The sequence below is a fragment of the Thamnophis elegans genome, chromosome 1, assembly GCF_009769535.1.
Source record: "Thamnophis elegans isolate rThaEle1 chromosome 1, rThaEle1.pri, whole genome shotgun sequence".
In the NCBI taxonomy this organism is placed as follows: Eukaryota; Metazoa; Chordata; class Lepidosauria; order Squamata; family Colubridae; genus Thamnophis; species Thamnophis elegans.
Genome location: NC_045541.1, coordinates 47,807,884 through 47,826,601, shown reverse-complemented (window position 1 = coordinate 47,826,601; position 18,718 = coordinate 47,807,884). Strand labels below are relative to the sequence as shown.

The 18,718-nt window shown below is 40.6% G+C and overlaps 1 protein-coding gene across 2 annotated transcripts in view; it reads right to left on the bottom strand.

Annotated features, from left to right (window-relative positions):
• Positions 1-18,718, bottom strand: part of NCKAP5 (NCK associated protein 5) — a 606,853-nt gene that overhangs the window by 12,142 nt on the left and 575,993 nt on the right. The gene's annotated exons all lie outside the window — the stretch shown is intronic.

The following is an 18,718-nucleotide window of genomic DNA, read 5'->3' as shown; positions in this document are numbered from 1 at the left end:
GGAATTGAGTTTTGCCAGTTTCTTTCTTCCCATGCCTGTGCTCTGTAATCTATATGAGAGTTTGCCATTTCCCTAATTCTGTTTTGGCCTAACATAGCTAGTGCCCTCATTTGCAGAAATTGGCAAGAACTGATTGAGCTCTTTCCTTTCTCCCTGACGGATCCAGTAGAAGTCTAAACTCAGCCCAGTGTTTTAATTTCTATAAACCACACTGAATAATTAAGAAAAGGATATTTAAGCATTAAAATCAAATAAATAAAGTATGCTTAAAATTTGAGCCTCTGTTAAAATCTATACCTACCTAAGTTGTATTGGCTTTTAAATAACAAATAGCATAAGCTGCCAAAAATGTTAAAAGCTAGTTAGAAACTTTATTGCTGTTTTTGCTTTTGTTTAGTATCTGAGATTTCAAATGAATTCTACAATATCCATCTCTAAATCAGCATTTTTTAAGGAACAACGTTCAGGGAATATTTCTAGCATGCATTTACATCCTCTTTTGTTCTGTTTCTCAGGCAATGTAAAATCAATTTAAGATAATACAGGTAAAATGGTAATAAAACGCAGAGTAAATATTTTTATCAAGTGTTGCCCTAATGGGCATTCCACTTCTGTACTACATTCAATATATTACAAGTCTAATACTACTGGGATGCTCCCATTCATTCCGATAATGAATTCTGTCAACAGCATTCCTCCCAAGCAGTGCTCTGCGCTTTCTTTATTAGGATTTTTCAACTTGTTTTCATACTGTTCCCATTGTATTGTGTGTTATGTCAATATGTCCAAAGGCACCAGTCTGAAGATGGCGAGTGGGACCTCGTCGAAATGTCACCAAGATACTCTCAATCTTACACGGGAAAAGACCCGAATACGCCAAGACCTGCATACCTGTACCCATGAAAATCTACGAAAACAAATATATATGTATATGTATACACATACACACACATATACATACACACACACACATAGTGGACACACAGAGCAATTACGAGTACTTTGGTATCTCACAGTCAAATAGGAACCATGAGATAGACAGCAACATCCAAATACCACTAAAGAATGAGTCAAGTCGTGAGGGGCCAGTTCAGTGGGAAGCGCAAGATCCATGCTATCAAGATGTATACTCTGCCAGTCCTCAAATACCCTGTTGGTATAGAGAGCTGGACAAAGGTCATGGAAGCTGCCAAAAACCTGGAAGCTCCTTACAATGTATGGAGGTTTCCATCCCATGTCCAACATCTAGAGACTATACACTAGGGGGAAAAGGGGCAGTCATGTTGTAGTGAATGTCAAAGCCACTATCATAGATGAAATCTGAATATAGTGCAGAAGAGAGAATGCCTACATAGCAGCAGATGTGGGTGGAAGATCAATCAGAAGTGCCCTGGCAAGACAAGAAAAGACCCTGCATGGGATGTACTGTCAACAGATAGCTGAGATGGTAGACACTGGGTAATTCCCCCACTGGGTGGAAAGGATTGGACTAAAAGACAGTACTGAGGTACTGATCATAGCAGCATAAGAATAAGTACTAAACCTCAGATCCATAAAAGTAGGGGTCTACCACACCAGACATGACTCAAAATGCAAGTTCTGCAGAGATGCCTCAGAGACAATTCAACTCCAACACATAGTTGGCAGGAATATTATACACTATTTGGTGTATAATAGGTTGCATTGGATACAGAATATGAGCTACTCTCCTAAGTCTAGATAGGATATCCCACAAAAGATTCTGGAGAGTAAGAAAGCTAAGATCTTATGATCTACACAGACAGAAAAGTATTGACCAATCAACCAGACATTGGGAGAGTAGACAAGGACCAGGAGAAGCAGTAGTGATATAGTAGTGACAAGTGACAGCAACATCAGAAAGAAGGAGTGTAAGAAACTGGAGAAGGGCCTGAAGGAAGGCCATAATAAAAGCCAAAGTGGTCCCAGTGATGGTAGGGCACTTTGGATTATGACTCCTAAATTGGGAGAGTGGTTCCAACAGATGACATCAGAGCTCTCTATCCAGAAGAGTGCAGTGCTAGGAACAAGCTTAGATAATATGCAGAACTCTCAAATACCCTGATCTCTGGGTAGAAGACCTGAGATTGAGAAACACACAGACCCACCCATGAAGAATAATTTGTAATTATGAGACAGTATGCATCTAAATATATTGGAGGAGTAAATATAAGATTTATATGCAGACTTGATAAATATGCTGCATGTTAACAATACATTTAAGGAACAATGCTATTGAGATGTGTTGGTACATGCAAGCTATATGAAACATCTGAATTAATCTATGTACAAATTTCATGGGAGTCTTTAATGATGTTTTAGCTATTATGCAACTACTATGGGAAGCACTTGTAACAATTCAGTAATACAGTGCACAGCTTTCTAGTACAGATGTAGTGCAAGAGAAAATGAGATGTGGGAAGGTTGGTCTCCCATGGCACCAGTCTTGCTTCAGCCTGCTGGGGTTCTGTCCACCCAGCTTAAGTCAATGCTCAATGCCAACTTGTTACTTTTCACTAGTTTCATCAAGTTGCTTTGGCTAACAAGGTGTGCGGCATATAAATTAATGTTTTTTTAAAAAACTGCCAAAGTGAAATCTGAGACTCCATTACACTATGTTACCATTTCAGTATGCTTAAATTGAGCATTTATTTTCGGGGAGGGGGGATGGAAGGACTTACTGGATGTCAATTTTAGCATACATTATCAGTTGCAAGAATTATTGTCGGAAGACTGACTATGCAGAATTCTATGGCAATGTTAAAGACACTTGTGGAAATATATGTATATGTGCACATGTTCATGCATGAGTATTTATAAGGAAGTGCCCTATGGGTCTCCAGATACTGAATTGCAATGTTACCCTCCTTCACATTTGGCTGCAGGTCTTCTACCCCTGAAAAATCAAATCTCTCTTCAGCTTAGAAATACATTTATGAATGTTTTAAAAAAATATATACTTTCCAAAAGTATTATGTTCCTCTATTAGTCAATTTCAAAACTGTGGGTCTATCTGCAGATACTACTTGGACCTTTTTATAAGACTTTAAAGCTTTAAAACTACTGTAATTAGTCAATAACAACCTACTATATAAACATTTGAATGCAAATCTACTTTTTATAAAGCTCTATACCCTTCCACTATCATAACATGAATATGATCTCTTTATAACAAATTTTAAAATATATACCGTGGGGATAATATGTCAGCAATGCTATTATCATTCTGAGCTCTTCCATCAGAGGGGGGATGCCACCAAAACAGGGCACGATTGGTCCAAAATAGAGGAATTTACCAAATTTCCTGCCTTTTTTCTTTTTATAATAGTTGCTTCTTCTGGTACCTGATGAAGTATGAATGCCCACATTCACAACTGGATGTTGGCAAAGGAAGATCTCTGAAATCATTCAGAAGTGAGCAGAAATAAAACCTAGTATTTCCTTCCTTCCCCCTTCTCCATACTCTATACGTTAGTTTACATAGAGCATATAAGAACTGACGGAAGAATGCTTTCCAAGAAGCGAGAATGTTTAAAGATAACTCTATTTTTGGATTATCCTGTATTGGATTATTTTATTAGGGGTGATGGGGGAGGTGGAATGACTTTTGTTACGTTCTGAGCATGCTCAATAAAGTTGTGTTTAAGTGGGAGTTACTCGACAGCTGATTGGCTGGCCATCTGACAGCTCCTAGTATAAAAAGGGAGCTGTCAGATGAAAAGCCGCTGTTCCTGTCTGAAGCCGGTTCCACACTGTTAGCTTGTTACTTTCAGGAATAAACTTGTTAGCCTCTTTATTCCTGTTTCCGCCTCAGTCATTCCGGCACAACCCACGGTCCTAGTACACAATACTGGCGACGAAGGTGGGATCGCCGAACTGAGGCGTGAGCTAGCTGGTCACTACTGCTGAAGTCACTAGCTGAGTCACTAAGGAACCGAGTTTCTCTGTCGTGATGAGATGTCGCCGCCAGCCTGACAGGAATGGCCACATTAACTTTTGCGCCATTCAACCAAGGCTCCGAGACGTGGGAGTCCTATACGGCCCGTTTTGAAAGTTTCTTGGTCGCACACGACCTCACCGAGTTGATGGGTGAACGAAAATGCGCATTTTTCCTGTCAGTTTGCGGAACGGATGTGTTCCATACGGCAAGGGCTCTCACAGCCCCTGAGCCCATCAAGGCAGTCCCATGGCAAACGCTGATGGCAAAGTTGAAAAGCCATTATGCCCCATCGCCATCCAAAATTGCCTGCCGGCACACCTTCCATCAGTGGAATCAAAGTGAAGGGGAATCCGTTAATAACTATGTTGCTGCGCTACGGTCTGCAGCCCTTCACTGCGAGTTTAGGGACCTCAACAAGGCCCTTCTCAACCATCTGGTTTGTGGCATTCGTGACCTTAAGCTCCAGAGGCACCTTCTGGCAAAGGCTGACCTGTCGTTCCAGTCCGCTTTTGATGAAGTTCGCGCCACTGAGCTGGCTGCATCCTCTCTAGCCACCATCACACAAAACCAGCCGGCTGCCGGAGTTCACCCCTCAGGAACTTTCAGCATGGCTGCCCTGCCCCAAGGGGATGGGAGCGAAGACTCAGACCCCGATGGGGAGGAGGACATTAACCGCCTTTATGAGGCGAACAAAAAGAGCTTCCAAAGACGCAGGGGTGACCCTAAATCTGCATGTAGTGGGTGCGGAGGCAACCACGAGAGAGCTGAGTGCAGATTCAGGCAAGTCCTCTGCAAATGTTGTGGCAGAAAAGGCCACATCGCCAGGGTGTGCCGGGCTGCCCAGCCCATGTCCTCCTCAGAGCTCCAAGCTGACAGGTCACAGCAGTTCCGGGGCAGATAAGATGTTCCTAAGAAACCTAGAGTCGATTGCCATGCCATTCTCCGGAACGCAATTCACTGTGACCTGATTAACTGGCAGTCATGCCACAGCCTGCAAAAGAAGATCCAGCTGACTGTCAACATTGAAGGAAGCCCATGCCAGATGAAGTTAGACACTGGCTCCGCAACCTCTATCGTGTAGTGGAGCACCATCAAATGCCTCATTCCACATCTTGCTAAGCGCTGATTACAGAGTTGCAATTTGATTCTTAGAGACTATCAGGGCAACCTGATTCCTGTGATCGGCACTAGCAAAGTTAGAGTATAGTTCAAGGGGTTTGAAGGCCGGCTGCCACTCATCATCGTAGAGAGAAAGCTTCCCAGCCTTCTCGGCTTGGACTGGTTCCAGTCCCTCGGCTTGCAAATCAGTGGCATCCATCATGTTGGGAACTCAGATCTGGACTGCCTTGTCAACGAGTTCCCTGCAGTGTTCGACGGCCAGCTGGGCCAATACACTGGCACCCTGGTGTCCTTCAACCTCGACCTGTCCGTGCCTCCCATCAGAATGAAACCTCGGAGGGTGCCCATTGCCCTCAAACCAAAGGTAGACACTGAGCTTGACAAGCTCGTTGCTCAAGGGGTCTTGGAGCCGGTGGACCATGCACGTTGGGAGACCCCCATTGTCTTGCCCATCAAGCCTGATGGCAGCGTCAGGATCTGCGCTGACTACTGTTGCTCGATCAACCGCGCCCTGCCATTCAATGCATACCCGGTGCCGGTGGTACAACACCTACTCCACACCTTGGGCGAAGGCTCCATCTTTGCAAAGCTGGACCTCAGCCTACCAGCAGCTGGTAGTCGACGATGCCGCGGCTGAAGCTCAAACCATCATCACACACCAGGGCGCCTTCAAGTGCTGCCCATTGCAGTTTGGGTCAGCATCGCCCCAGGACTCTTTCAAAGCTTAATGGAGCGGCTGCTCCAAGGACTCTGAGGCGTCGTCCCGTACATCTCTGCATCCAACCGTGGTGAGCTCATGGCACGGCTAAGAGCTGTCCTACGTAGGTTCCAGCAAGTCGGCCTTAAGGTCAAGAAAGACAAGTGCCATGTCGCCGTCCACCAGGTAGAGTTCCTGGGGTTCTTAGTTGATGCCCAAGCCATCCACCCGACTGCTGCCAAAACCAAAGCCATCGTGGAGGCCCCTCCTCCAAAGAATAGAGCTGAGTTACAGGCCTTTTTAGACCTCCTGAATTTTTACGCATTTTTCCTGCCCCACAAAGAGTCCGTGGCCGAACCACTCCATCGCCTCCTGGACTCTAATGCACCCTGGCTGTGGGGCCGCAGGGAAGCTGCCGCCTTCCGTGCTGTCAAGCATCTGTAGTGCTTGCCCAATACAGCGAACACTTGCCTCTTGTGCTGGCCTGCGACGCTTCCCCCTACGGGGTTGGCACCGTCCTCTGCCACCAATTGCCCACTGGCGCGGATGTTCCAGTGGCCTTCTTCTCCTGCACCCTTTCCCCGGCGGAACAGAACTATGCACAAATAGACAAAGAAGCCCTCGCAATAGTGGCTGGGGTGCGCCGGTTCCATCACTATGTCTACGGCCGCCGGTTCCTCATTGTCACCGACCATAAGCCGCTCCTCAGGTTGCTGGCTGGTGACCGACAGGCCCCGCAAGTCATGTCCCCTCACATGACCCGCTGGTCTGTCTTCCTCGCCGCCTACGACTATTCCCTCTCCCACTGACCCGGCAAGCAGATCGCCCCCTTCCGATGCCCTGGAAGACTCTGCTGCTGACTCCCTGGTGTTCCTCGTAGACGACCTCAACCTGCCGGTCACTGCCATTGACATTGCCCAGTTGTCCGCAAAGGATCAGGTTATTTCCCGGGTCTTAGATTGGGTTAAAAGGGGGTGGCCCAAGGACTCCGTAGGCCCTGAGTTTCTCCCTTACAAAACGCGGCTCACGGAACTATCAGTTCAATGCGGCTGCCTATTATGGGACCACCGCGTTGTTGTTCTGGCCTCACTGAGGACTACTGTCTTGGGGCAGCTGCATAGCGCTCATCCCGACATTGTAAGAATGAAGGCGCTAGGGTATAGTTACGTGTGGTGGCCGCACATAGATCAGGACATCTTGGCCCTCCACTACCTCTGAGGTACTGATAGGGGCTCTCAGGAAGCTGTTCGCCACCCATGGGCTTCCGGACGTGCTGCTGTCTGATAATGGTCCCCAGCTGACGTCCACCTCTTTCGAGGCTTACCTGGCTTCGCTGGGGGTCCGGCATGCGCTCATCTCCCTGTTCCACCCGGCTAGCAATGGGCTGGCGGAGCACATGGTGCGTTCCGTCAAGGAAGCCCTCTCCAAGATGGGGCACCTAAGTTGGCAAGAGCGCATTGACGCTTTCCTGTTGGCACATCATGCCACGCCATCCCCTGAAACCAACTCCAGTCCCGTGGAGCTCTTAATGGGTCACCGCCTTAGGACCCCGCTTAACCGCCTGCATCCCAACTATGCCACCCCAACACCTTTTGACTCTCATGGCGGTGCCCGCTCCTTTGCCTGGGGGGAGGCGGTGTATGCTAGGAACTATGTAGGGCATCCCTTGTGGCTACCGGGCGTTGTGACTGACCAGACCAGACCCTGTTCCTACAGGGTGAAGTTAGATGACGGGAGGACATGGAAGTGCCACTGCAACCAGTTGCGGAGCAGGAGGTGCCTACCGCCCGACCCGTCTGTCCTGCAACCGAGGGAGGACAGCGCAGGGCCCCAAAATGCCATTGCTGCGAGCGATCGACCAGCAGATGCCGAAGCTCGAAACGGTGACTTGGTGGGCCAGCCCAGTCCTGGGTGCCTCTGCGACCCGTGCCGTTGCCATTCTGCGCAGCAGAGTCCTCAGAGGATCGTCCAGCATCCCAAGACGGCGATGGAGGACCTCGCGCATCCAGCCGCGTTAGGTAGTGCCCGGCCTATCTACAAGACTACGCTTGTGCAAGCATAGGGGGGAGGAGTGTCACGTTCTGAGCATGCTCAATAAAGTTGTGTTTAAGCGGAAGTTACTCGACAGCTGATTGGCTGGCCATCTGATAGCTCTTAGTATAAAAAGGGAGCTGTCAGATGAAAAGCCGCTGTTCCTGTCTGAAGCTGGTTCCACACTGTTAGCTTGTTACTTTCAGGAATAAACTTGTTAGCCTCTTTATTCCTGTCTCCGCCTCAGTCATTTCGGCACAACCCACGGTCCTAGTACACAATAACTTTTTATGGAGGAAATGCAGCCGAAGACCTTTTCTGACTGATGTCTAATCATCTTCATGCTGTATCTTCATGACATTGTCCTTGCCCATGAGGGAAACAAGCTTAATTTATGCCAGCACTTTTCTCCTTATTCCAATAACATCAAGGGCAGTCTCAAAGTGTGCAAAATCTGTTATGCTTTGCTACTCAATATGTCAGAGGGAAAGTCAGGTGAACAGTATCAAGCAAGATCAGAGAAGCACTTATTGGCCGTTCCAGCCTGATGAGGTCATGTCCTCTCCACTCCAGTCAACCTTATCTGTTGCCATTCTGCTGCCGTTTCCCTCAAGAGATGGAGACAGCAGTGCATGAGACATAAAGAAAACTACTTGCTGGGATTTCAATTAGCATAACAGTAAAATACTGTAACAACAAAATAATGTAGTAGGATGAAATAACACAGAAACTATAAGACCAATTGGAGTGGGGTGGGGCCCACTCCAATTGCCTCAGAGCTGAGAAGAATCTGGAAGCCAGCATCTGTTGTCTATATAAAGAAAGAAAAATAAGAGAGTCCTATTTAAAAGAACTGCTTGTAACTCGGCTTCCTTCATGACTTTAATCTTTTTAAAAGAAAACAAACAAACTCACAAACAACCGTTGTTCAGTTTCGGTTCTGGAAAAGAAGGAGCCTCAACATCTGTGTTTGGCAGATGTTTTCCCCATCAAGCATTAAGTGCAAAAAAGGAAGGTCAGCAAAGTTGGAGAATTATCCAATTGCTTTGTTGATCTTCATTGCACATGCAATATCAAGATAAACATTATAACTGAAGTAATATTGGTAATATAGCCAGTGAGTAGAACAAGTATTATGCTAGAATAATTCCTGGCCAACTCAAGGGAGGATGGAGAGCACCTTCACTAAGCCATCAGGAAGAGCCAGAAAAAAGCAAAATTTGAGGACTTTGTTATGTAATTTCCTTTGAATTTGAGGAGAATTTTGTTATCCAGTCCAATATTCCAATACTACTATAAATCATATGTACAAACAGTCTCCCAAAACAATAACAAATTAAATTTATTTCAGCATAGAGGCCACAATTTAAGGATCCCTGACATGGGCATTTGATGATCTTGAATGCTATCCAATTTAATGCTCATATGGCCTCTTTGCCTGCTCAGTAACATATTTGAGTAGATAGTCTTTATTATATGCAAGCTGTGATAGCCACACTTCCATTTAAGTGCCAAAACAATTGGAATCAAGACAAGCCTTTATACAAATGTACAATTTTCAGATCAATGTTCTATTTTGCTATTTCTTCTGCATATCTATTCAGGATGTAGTTGGTAAAATATATGCATGAAGAGTTGCTTCCCAAAATTAATTTTATCAGGACTTTGCAGCTGTATTCATCCTACATCCATGAAGACTGTTTCCACAACTGAAACAGATGGATATGCTTCCATGTATTTGAAAATACTCAAAACAATATATTCCCTATGAGTTTGTGGCTGTCTTGATAATAGCAAAAAAATAAAATCAGAATAATTATAAGACAAATTGGTTTTTTAGTGCTACCTTATCCAGTTAAAGGCTCTTAATATTGTAACAGCAAAGTAGAAAATAAATGCCCTGAAGATTATTTCATTTTATGTGGTTTGAATCTGATTAGCGGTCAGTTCTGGTAGTTGGAACCAAGCGGGAACAGTAATCAAGGTTTTTCCTCTGCAGCTCTCTAACAACTGGAAAAAAACTCTCTTGGCTCTTGTCCCAAACGATGATAGGATATTAACCTAAAATCTAATTAATCTATGAATGAATTATGGGTTCAAAAATACATTGCATTATAATCAATTTTAAGTGAGTTCCTAAGAGAAGAGAAGATAAAGAAAAAGCTGTAAAATTACCAGAGGTTGATACATTCTGTTTATATGACTGATGATTTTTAAGGGGATAATTTTACAATCCATCAAACTTTTGTCAGCTCGAACATCATGCTGCCAAGCATATGCAGTAAATTAATTTTTAGATTTACATATTTATTAAAAATCTTATTGAAACCAGCAAGAAATGAGCTATGTTTGAATAATAAAAGAATGTGTTATTCTATTGAATATAAAAGCCAGCAATGAAAATACACAACTTCCTTCTCTTCCTAGAACGACCTTATAATCAGGCAATAATTGTATAAAATGCTATTTGAATTACCAAACAAACAATTTATTAAGATGCACAATAAAATTATATTAATAATTATGATTGTAATAGGAGAAGTCAATCTGAAACCAGGGATCAACTTTATAGTATACCAGAATTTTTCCAGCTATCCAGAAGTTATTGCTATCCTCAGAAACTCAAAAGGAGATGAAGCAAAAAAAGTACTCTTAAATATTAGTTTTCGAAGTATGTATGCAAAATGGCATTTTATTGCCTGATCTGGCTCAACTTGTGGATGAGATTAAATGTATATATCTCTCCTCACTTGCATCCTATCCTTGCCACAGTGTACTATTGCTCCTTTATGAATAAAAAAGTTCTTGATATCCTTAACTGTTTTTTTTTTTAAATTCCAGCACCAAACATTTGTATTATGGATCCATTTACATCATCAACCATAAAACACAATCATCTGTACCACCATTTAGCCATCTAAATAGATTATTTATCAAAATACATCAAACTCACCATTATTATATTCCGACCATGAACAACCCCATACAGATGTTTGGAAGCAATATACTTCTGATCAATACTTATAGTGCCAAAAGAGAAGGGAAAAAAACCTATTTCCCACTATGTCCTTTTTGGAAAGTTTCCTAGCGGCAAACAGCCTGAACTGGAACTGAATTATACTGAGTTATGATGAGAACCAGCAAAATAATCCTTGTATGTTCTAGAAATTTCATGTTCTTCTGACAGTTACTTAAAGGAACCTATACTGCATTGGTGGCCATTTTAAAGAGCAAGAGATAACTGTTACCATTTCGATAGCATATCAAAATGGGTAAGCAGTGAATTAGTAGGCAGAGAAATGTGAAGTAGATAATTAAAGTAAAGGGTGGGGGGCGGGGAAATTATGGAATATAATGTCCAGTCACAGGAATTCTTGGTAGCCCGTTTTAAGAATAAAAAAAGTAAATTTCTTTTAAGTGTTGGCCATTTTAATTTGCATCAATAATTCAAGAGTTTATCTAGCATGTGTCCTGCAGAGAAAATGTAACAATAATTAAATTTATTTATTTATTTAAAACATTAATACAGCCACCCATCGTAGAGTCTAGCTGGCTCCCAAATAGTGAATGCTGAGCACAAAGAACATATCCCAGGGTAATTTTCCTGTAAATTTTGGAAACATTGATTTGAAGCACTATCTCAGTTCAGCATTCGAAGAGAAAACCAGCTACTGTCTTTGGGAGAAACATTAGTGATTAGATATTGTTCCATAGGAAGAAATGGATAAACTGTTCTATGGAAAAGGATATAAGCACCTCTTTCTTAAAAAAAAAAAAAAACCTATGCTGCCCTCCAAAGGAAATTAAAGTCTCCTTGTAAAATTCATGTCTACTCAGAAATAAGTTCTCTTCCTCAGAATAGAAGCATACTGCTTCTTATACTTCACACACATACATATTTCATCTCTTGTCTTCATCTCTAAGAAAAGTAGCATCTGTTTGCTTTTCTGTACAAAGCAAGATTTGGACATTAAAACCAAAGTGTGCTACAAAAGGAAGATTTGGAAGTTGCAATTCCCCTATAGCGCCTGATACAAGAAGAATAGAGACCCAGGTATTAGGCTGGGTAGGTCACATCTATCATCTCTCCTCTTTATTCTTCCCTATTAAGCCAATCCCAGAGATCTAAAAGAAGCAACTGGGACATCTTTGCAAAACATTGCAATCAAAGAGATGCCTAGTTCATCTACCACTACAATACCAATTCACTGTGGTACCTATCATCTGTGTTCTTATGATGTTCCCTCTGCCCTGCTGTGCCAACAGCAATGGGAGAGGGATAATGTGCTTGCAGTAATGAAAGCAAAATAAAACCTAGTATAAAGACAACTCCAATGGCATAAACAACTGCTGCAGATCAGCAGTGGTAATTGTTGTTTCTCAGCTTTGAAGTGAGTGAATCAATCCTTTCCCACCAGGTACCCACATTAGAACCATAGTATGTGCAAATGCATGCTTATTGAATCTGGAGAGCACCATAGTCCTACTAAGAATACAGTTCACCATTTATTCCTATCTCACCCCCCCCCCCAAAAAAAAACCCCAGAGCTAATTCATGACATGACAAAGTTCTTTCTGCTTTATATGTTGACTTCATTTGAATGACTCTGAGATATTAGAAAGCTTTTGAGTTGTGCAGGAGCTCTAAGGGGAAAGAGGACTCCCATTATCAGCAACTCCTAAACACAAATAAAACATGATCCTGGGAAAAGTTGCAGCTGCCTTAAAGGATCGCCAGAAAATGTTGTGTGACTGCCCACGTGTATATAAATATATGATAGTTGTTATGGCTGCATTTCTCCTGAGTTATTCCAGAAAACCAGCCACACAGGACCATAAACCTCATGTTCCCCAACATGCTAATGGAAGCCTGCCTATTTGGATCAGCCAGAGATAGTGGAATAGCAGAATCCTAGTTAATGCCTGGTCCTAATATTGACATATATACAGTCACCACAAATCAGTTCTCTGACAGGTACATTTGGAAAGGAAATGAGAAGTTTTTATGGATCAAAATCACACCATCTCCCCACCCACTTTTCTTGATTTGATTTGCTCTCATGACTCAGCGGGAAAAAGCTAGATCCATACCAGTAGACCTGGCTCACCTAGGACAAAGACCACAAACCATATTGCCTTCCTCAGTCATGATCATCTATATGTTCTCTTTTGAACTGATCTGGCACAATCAATTTACACCTCACAAAAGGAACAAATAATAGTTAATGACAATTTACCTAAACCATACGAAATACAAAAAGAAACAAGGCAAGGTTGTCGTTGTCTCCTCTTTTGTTATTTCAGCTTTAGAATACTGAATTAGAGACATAAGACAAGATGACAGGATCAAGGGCATTCAGATTAAAAAAAGAAACTTATAAAGGAACAGCTTTTGACGATTTGGTGCTTGTCTTGGAAGACTGTTTAAAGGGAGCTGAAATTTTGATGGAAAATTAAAAGAATCTGGTGTACTTGCAGATTTTTAAGATCACCAAACAAAAGACAACGATGTTGACAAAAACATGAAGACACAAGATCAAACAGACCTAATGAATAAAACAGGCCTTAAGGTTGACAACAAGATACTTGGATATTAGTATGACAAACATGAATTGTGTGTTGTTTCAAAATAAATATTGTATGTTAAGATTTGGAATGAAATTTTAAAAAGACATGTTAAACACAATTGTCACTGTTGGGGAAAGATTCTTTGATTGAGATGGATGTCTTGCTTAGAACATTATTATTATTATTTATTTATTTATTTCAGACAATACCTATTTGAAAATGCTTATCTTTCAGAAGATAAGCAGGTTCCAAGGATACCAAATATCCAACAACTCAACCCTGAGTTAACTATATTCTCCACTATAATTACCCTAATTAAATATCTGTCTGCATGAACTTCAGACTTAAGTAGGTATACAGAAAAATGGATAAAAGCCTTACAGAGGGAAGATTCAAAGTTGAAATATGGAGGAACGTCTTGCTTATCAAAGATATTAAGCAATGGAAAAGTCTCCTTCTTGACTCAATCAATCTCTAATATTAGATGTTTTTAAGCAAAGGATGGACAGGCATTTGTTTTGGAAAGACATGAGGATTCCTGCCACGGGCAGGGGGCTGGTCCCAATCCTATGATTCTGTGATAAGTAGAGGTCTATGTGGGAGATCTAATTGCAAGCAAACAAAACTTACCTGGACTGATGTAGGACACATTTTTTCATTCTAAAAATGTGTCCTACATCAGAAGATATGACTTCTAATAAGGATTTAGTCCAATTAATTTAATTTTACATATGAGCTCTTGAGCTGCTGATACAGTTCTAGAGAGGAATTATTGAGGCTGTCATCTGCACCTATATAACTGTCTGGTTTGGTTCTGCAACCCAACAAGACAGGCATAGACTTCAGATGATAAGTGCAGAAAAAACAATTACTGCCAACCTGCCTTCCACTGAGGACCTGTACACTGCACGAGTCAAAAAAAGGGTCATGAAAATATTTACAGACCTCTTGCATCCTGGACATAAATTGTTTCAGCTCCTACCCTCAAAATGACACTATAGAGCATTGCACACCAAGAGAACTAGACACAAGAACAGTTTTTCCCGAACACCATCACTCTGCTAAACAAATAATTCCATCACCACTGTCAAACTATTCACTAAGGTTGCATTACTATTACTATTAGTCTTCTCATCGTTCCTATCACCCATCTCCTCCCACTTATGACTGCAGGACTGTAACTTTGTTGCTTGTATCCTTATGATTTATATTGATATTGATTATTTCCTGATTCCTTATTTATACCCTATGACTATCATTAAGTGTTGTACCTTATGATTCTTGATGAATGTAACTTGTCTTTTTATATACACTGAGAGCATATGCACCAAAGACAAATTCCTTGTGTGCCCAATCATACTTGGCCAATAAAGAATTCTATTCTGTTCTGTTCTGTTTTGTTCTGTTCTGTTCTGTTCTGTTCCATTCCATTCCATTCTATCCTATTTATAGCAAAATGATAGGAAGTTTAAAAGACAAGCTGGAGTGCTTATTAGTGAACAAATGTAATCTTGCAGTCTAGAAATACCCTTGGGTGAACAACCTACGTATAACAAAGTAAACTTAATATTTGCCAAGCAGGTCAAGTTTATATTAGTCATGTAATGTAACCCGCCTGGCCTAATCTAAGAGAAAATGAGAAACAGAAAAAGAGTGAATGCAGGGAAATAATAGTTCTTTTCAGAAACAAGATGCCTCCTGCCTTTTTTGAACATTAGAAATAAAAAGGAAAAGGTAAAAATCAAAAAGGATAAACTCATGACTGGCAAGAAGAAACAAGACAGTGAAAGTTTTATACTTTTGTCCAAGAAAGCTTCCAAGGCTTTGAACATTTAGCTAATCTAATTTTTAATGTCATAACACACACTGCCTGTTTCATTCTTCTTTTTGATGTGTGAAAAATAGTTTAACTTATAATTATACGCAAATTTAACAAAATCTGGAGAGAAAAAAAGACAACAAAGAAAGATATCCTTCCAGCTTATTTAGAGCTGGTAAGAAACCATTGTTCTGGTCTCCTGATTATAACAGATCTGGTAAATCAGATTTTTTTTTTGCAAATATGTTACTGAACTTTAAATATAAATACAATTGTCTATTGGAAAAAATTCCACACTGACACTCCCCTCCAGTCAATATAGAAAGCTATGTTCAATCCTTTTCTACATCTTGTGTATTTTAAACTATTTTTTCTTCTTTTCCTTTAAATACAGAATATCAAATCGGTGTTTCCAAAACCATAGCCCAAAGATCAGTACTGGTCCATGTAAATATATAGGTCAGGGCTCTCCAACCCTTTTCTTTCATTACTCAAAACTGCTTATCAGAAAGTCCTTTTTACCCAATGTAGGTAAAAGAGTTCAAGGCAATTTAAAGGTCCCAGTTGCGATTGGGTAATGGTTATTTGTTTTTACCCAAATAAAAAACCATCTTTATCCAATTTTGGTCACTTTACCCAGGTGTGATTGGAATCTTTAAAAAATCTTTTAAAAATATAAAAATATTTGCTCTCTCTTTCCTTCAACCACAGCACTGCATCTGTGACTGTGCCTGTCCTCTGCTCAGAGGGGTGGGGAGAGAAGCTTTGGCCTAATAATGAGGCTTAGAACAGCTTTAAAAAAACTTACTTTTTGTATGTATCATTTTCTGCATTTTTGTATGTTAAAAAAAAACCCTGAAAAAAATGCTCCCTAGCTACATAAAGTTCGCGAAGCACTAATTTAACCATGCTGTTTCTAAGTTTCTAAGTCAGGTGACAGACATAAATCTTTACTACCTTAGTTTTGTGGAATACATAAACTCAGGCCTGTGTCTTCGCTTGCTTTGTGCTATAATTCTGGATGCTCTTCCTCTGATTCCATTCCCCAAATTTTAAGATGAATATTGTACATCCCGTCTATTCTATAATCTGTAAAAATGCATCCTAGTTCTTTTTACTATTACAGGTCGTCCTTGACTTACAACAATTCGTTTAGTGACTATTCAAAGTTACAACGGTATTGAAAAATAACCATTTTTCATTTATGACCTTTGTAGCATCCCCATGAACACGTGATCAAAATTCAGATGCTTGGTTCATATTTATGACAGTTGCAGTGTCCCAAGGTCATGTGATCCCCTTTTGAGACCTTTGGACAAGCAAGGTCAATGGGGTAGCCGGATTCACTTAACAATCAGGTTACTAAACTTATCAACTGTAGTGATTCAGTTAACAACTGCATCAAGAAAGGTCATAAAATGGAGCAAACTCACTTAATAAATGTCTCTCTCAATAGCAGAAATTTTGGGCTCAACTGTGATCGTAGGACTACCTGTACCTTCTGCTACTTCAACAATTCTGAAAGTCAATTACTGAGGCAGAGAGAGTGTTGAAACTACATGGTGAAACTCATGTAATCATACTAGAGTTCAAGCTTATGTGGGGTACAGAAAAATATAATTAAATTTATACGATTAATGTAATTAATTCTTTACTAGGTACTGCTATTACATTTGCTTTCCTACTTAGCACTGAAGAAATTCTATCAGCCTAATTTAATAATATCTTCAATTGACTTCAGTTTTAATATGAAAAGTTGTGATCTGCACACATTTTCACACAGAATTTTACTGCAGCTAAAGAGCACTGTTGCCTGACTTCTTCCAATTGGTGTTTTAAATTCCTTAGTTGTATAGAGGTTATTCTCTTTCAGCCAAGAAATTTCCCTGAAACAGTTATCATTTGAGGATTAGTCTTTTGTAAGATTATTTCTTTCAATAGTGTCAGAAGGCTTACATGGATATTAATTCTACTGTTTTCAAAGTTGAAGTAATTTTTTCTAGTAACTTCAGTGATTTTTTTTAAATCAGGCACACATATGATTGAATTTGCCCCTCTTCCCTTGTAACAAAATACCAAGTCACAAACAAGCTAGCAAATACCAAATGGGATGCCATCTGGTGCAATGAACAGAATGTAATCAGTTCCCATGACTTCCAAAATAAAATCTGAAATGGATATTCATTAGATCCCAGAGTGACTTGCAAAACTGCCTTTAACACTAGATGGCAATTACTTTTGACACTGATTGACTTAAGATAGTTCAAACAGATTATTCCATAATGGCCAAAGCCTTAATTTGTTGGGATTATTCTTCATGAAGTTTTGTGGCGTTTAAATGTGCTAAAATTTATAAATGCAGCTATCTTTGTACACCAAAGCTAACACATATGAAAGAAGGACAGAGGAAATCCTATGCTATCCTAGCAGGGTATTATTTTATTTTGTTGGTTGTTTAATTCTAATTAGTTCAGATTACTTTGCTTGTTATAACAGAAGCTAATACAGACACTTGGTGCATATTTGTGCCGCAACTTGAAAAACACCCATGACCTTTTCATGATTGAATATAAAAATAAATGCATAGAAATTGATTTATATCGCAAAATCTTCCAGCAGACTTTGCAATATTTTTTTTTGTTAGCACACAAGGATGGGATCATGCAGATAAGACTTACTATCTTCTTCATGTCATCAGGGCATCATTACAGATTCTGATATTTTTTTGCTTGTAACTTTCAAAATGTCTTAATTTTATAGCTAAAACGCTTAAATTTTTAGATCAAGTGCTCAGGAGCACTTATTTTTTAGCACATTTAATTTATTCTACTTATTAATTTACCATATTTGCATTTATTCAATAATATATATAATTTCTATTATTTTCAAGGAATTCTAATAAATTTAGAAATTTATTTCACATTCTGTTCTTCGGTTCTATGAATGTGTGACCTCAGTAAAGTTTAACACTTCCTGTTGTAAAAAATTTAATACTTCTGATGTATTTTATTCCTCTCTGCCTGATTCTCACCTTGTTGCATTTTGTTTGATAGTTACTGAAAACTGAAGCCCTACATTACTGTTACATTCTTGCTTTAAAAAGATTACTTGAGTTATTGACCATTCATTCAATGACCATTTAAAATTACAATAATGCTGAAGGAGAGGACCAGTCTGCGAAGTTGAAGCTGTTGCAGTGTCCCTATGGTCATGTGATCACAATCAGGCCCTTGGGTAACTTGTTTGCAATTACAACATTACAGGGAGCCATAGTCATCTGATTGCAATTTGCATCCTTCCCTTCTGACTTCCCAGAAGCAAAGCTAAAGAGAAGCTGGCATGGAAGAATGCAAGTTACTCCTTCCCGTTTTTTCTCTACTATGGAATGAGATCCACAGACTCTTGTACTCTATAATGCCTCCCCACTCCGCCCACAACCTCCATTGGCCCACCTGCCCTTCATAGCACCTACCCATGGCAATCTCTAAGTCTGCAGAGCCTGCCTTCAGCATCCCTCCAACTGTAG